Source organism: Phocoena phocoena, chromosome X, assembly GCF_963924675.1.
Source record: "Phocoena phocoena chromosome X, mPhoPho1.1, whole genome shotgun sequence".
NCBI lineage: Eukaryota > Metazoa > Chordata > Mammalia > Artiodactyla > Phocoenidae > Phocoena > Phocoena phocoena.
The window spans coordinates 128,448,350-128,452,213 of record NC_089240.1 but is presented as its reverse complement, the minus strand read 5'-3'; positions in this window follow the sequence as shown (position 1 = coordinate 128,452,213).

Below are 3,864 nucleotides of genomic sequence, written 5' to 3'. Positions count from 1 at the left end.
GTGAAATAATAATGCTGATCGATCGTGGGATGTCGTCTTTCACCACGAAGCATAGCGTGGCCTTTTGGCTTGAGAGACATATACGTCAGCTTCTGAAGCGACTAGCATCTGTTTACGGATTTCACTGTCCAAAATTGGGTGGAGTAATACTTCCCATCCCACTTGTTCTTCCAGAACGTTTCCACTCCCCCATCAAGAAGTAGAGTCCCCTTGAGCATGGAGTCTGGCAGAAGGGACTAGTGGCATCCGAGGCTAGGTCCGTCTCTCGAGTGGCTCAGCACCCTTGGAACCAGGTGTCGAGCGGTGAGGAAGGTGACGCGGAGGTCATGTGTGCAAAGGAATCAGTGCCTCTGTCACCCCAGCTGAGCGCCCAGCTGCCATCCAGCACCCACTTGCTCTTGGTGGGCTGGCCCCGGCCGACACCACATAGAGCAGAGATGAGCCCTGCCCACGCTGCAGATCCACCAGCAAAATGGACACTTGGCATTGTTTCAAGCCACCGTTTTTTTGTTTTGTTTTGCTTTTTTATTTTGGGCCGCACCGCGTGGCATGTGGGATCCTAGTTCCCCAACCAGGGCTCGTAACCACTGGACCGCCAGAGAAGTCCCTTAAGCCACCGTTTTGGGGCAGTCTGTTGCGCAGCCGTAGTGAACTGGAATGTCATCTATTCCAATTCCTCTCTTATTAAGTGAATTGAATTTTACCAAATACCTTTTCCCCTTTTTTTTCTCTTTCTTTCTTGCGGTACGCGGGCCCCTCACCGCCGCCGCCTCTCCCGTCGCGGAGCACAGGCTCCGGACGCGCAGGCTCAGCGGCCATGGCTCACGGGCCCAGCCGCTCCGCGGCACGTGGGATCCCCCCGGACCGGGGCACGAACCCGCGTCCCCTGCAGCGGCAGGCGGACTCCCAACCGCTGCGCCGCCAGGGAGGCCCTCCCTTCATTTTTTTATTGTGGTAAAAATATGTATAAAATTTACCATCTTGACCACTTTTTTTTTTTTTTTTTTTTTTTTTCTTTTTATGCTGTACGCGGGCCTCTCACTGGTGTGGCCTCTCCCGTTGCGGAGCACAGACTCCGGACTCGCAGGCTCAGCGGCCACGGCTCACGGGCCCAGCCGCTCCGCGGCACGTGGGATCCCCCCGGACCGGGGCACGAACCCGCGTCCCCTGCAGCGGCAGGCGGACTCTCAACCACTGCGCCAACAGGGACGCCCTTGACCACTTTTAACTGCGAGTTCAGTGGTGTGCAGCCATCACCACCATCCGTCCGCAGAACTCCTTCCATCTTCCCAACTGAAACTCTGTCCCCGTTAAACAATAGTTCCCCCTCCCATCCCTCAGGCCCTGACACCCACCATCCTACTTTCTGTCTCTACGAGCTGGGTGCTATTCTAGGCACCTGATAGAATGGAATCATACACTCTGTCCAATTGTGTCTTGTTTTATGTCACTCGGCACAGTGTTTTCAAGGTTTGTCCATATGTTGAAACATGCATCAGAATTTCCTTCCTTTTTAAGGCCGAATGACATTCCACTGTGTGTCTCTACCACGCTTTGTCCATTCATCAGTTGATGGACAGTCAGGTTGCTTCCACCTTCTGGCTGTTGTAATGCTGCTGTGAACAGTGGTGTACAAATATCTGTTCAATTCTTTTGGGTGGATACCCACAAGTGGGATTGCTTCAAATACCTTTTGACAACTATTGATGTCGTGTTTTCCTCCTTGGACGTATTAATGTTACTAATTATAGTAACATCATTCCTGACTGGATCATCTCTGCACTCTTGGAATGAACTCCACTTGGTTGTGGTATATTCATTTCTTAATCTGCTTTTGGATTGTCTGAGCTAATTTTTAATTTTTGAAATGTGCTCTGTGTGTGTGTGTGTGTGTGTGTGTGTGTGTGTTATCTTTGTCAAGTCTGGAAACCAGATCATACAGTTACTCAGGCCAGAAGCGCCCACTGGGCACCAGACACCGGCCTGGACCTCCGGAGCGGAGCCCGGACAGGGAGCCGCAGGGAGTCTGCCTGTGTGCTGCTCTTGAGCTCCTGGGAGAAGGTTCCTTCGGTTTCATTAAACACCCTTGGAAGCTTGTCTTTACTTTGTGGGGTCAAGGTCGGCGACGTGGGTTTCCCCGCCTCCCAGCTGCCAAGCCGCAGAGAAGCTGGGCGAGGCGAGGCCACAGCTCGGAACCAGAAGGCAGCTGGCCTCGGGGTCTAGCGGTTCAGGAATGAGGAGCTGGCCCTGCGGGGGCCCCAGCTCCCCACTGCGGGGCCCTGCCCACTCCCCCGCCCTCCCCCCTCCTCCAACAGCCCCGCCCCCGCCTCCTGCACAGCCTCGTCGGTCGCGGGGAAACGCAAGAGAAAACCGCAGTGACAGGGCTGTGCACACACACCGGGATGACTAACACCAAAAAGACTGGTCACACCAAGTGTCGTCAAGGGAGTGGAGCCAGCCGCGGTGCAAAGTGGGCCAGCCACTTCAGATGACCGCTGGCCGGGTTCTTATGAACTTGAACTTCACCTACCCTCAGGAAGCCATTCCGCTCTAGGTGTGTACCAAGAAGAAATGAATGAGCACGTCCATACAAAGGCTTGTACCTGCGTGTCCACAGCAGCTTTCTTTATATGAACCCCCAACTAAATGCCCATCAACAGGCTAACAGATCGACAGAGCTGTCGGATATCCACATCGCCCACCACTACTCGGTAATAAAAAGGAATCAGTGTGCTGATATGTGTATGAATGTCACACGCTGTAAGCTTCCATTTATATGAACTTCTAGAACGTGCAAAACCAATCGGGGGTGATAGAGGTCACAGTAACATTTAGTTTGGGGCTTGGTTTGATGGCGCCTCCGCTGTGTGTATGGAAAGTCCAAGTGATTACACTTAATATGTTTTGGGTCAATAAAAATAATGCGGATACGTGAGCCCCTAAAGCTGTAAATTTTACTTTAAATAACATTTTCAGTTATCACCCACCACTTTTATTATTTCGTTCTTTTTATTACTGTAGTTCTAAGGATTTTAAAATTCTCGTCACTTTTTTTTTAACTTCGCAACGTGTGGCAATTGTGTGCCTGTCCGTGTGTGTGCACATGCGTGCACCGACTTCTAACCTAATCACACTGTCTTCAAATACAGTGGTCTGACACCAAGCTTCCAACTTGCCCTCATCTTCAGACACCACTTGCGGCCACGGGGGCAGTCAGGGTGCCCTTAGTCACTCGCTCCTTCACGTTTTCTGAATCTTCACAGAACTGTTGTCTGCTTGACCTAAATACCTTCGAGGAAAGCCCATGGAAACCTCCCTCTACGGTGCTAGATTTGTCTATTTCTCCCTGGAGTTCTGTCAATTTTCGCTTTATATATTTTGAAGCTATTTTAACATTATTCCTAACATGTTCTTGTTTTGTCTGATATTAATATAACCATGCCAGCTCCCTCTTGGTTAGGAGGTGCCGAGTATATCTTTTTTCTCCTTCTTTCACGTGTGATCTTTCCGCAGACATATGTTTTAGGTGAGTGTCTAGTAAACAGCATATGCCTGGAGGTTGTGGTTTTGATGCAGCGTGACGATCTCTGTAATCTCTGACAGTTCCCCGATCTGAAGTCCTCTCAGAGGTGACATCTGTTGTTTGTTGTGTCAGCCACCCCAGAAGCCCCGCTAGTGGGGCTGGCTCAGCTCCTTGTGGGTGTCACAGGCTCAGCTCCACCACCTGTTTGGGTTGTACACTATAAAGAACAGTCTGGAAAGAAAGCCCATCTGAGTGGCAAGGACAAATAGTTTCAAATGGAAAACGTTTCCGAATGGCTGCCCGGCAAGGGCAGGGCGCTCTCTGGGGAAGCTGAGTCGCCC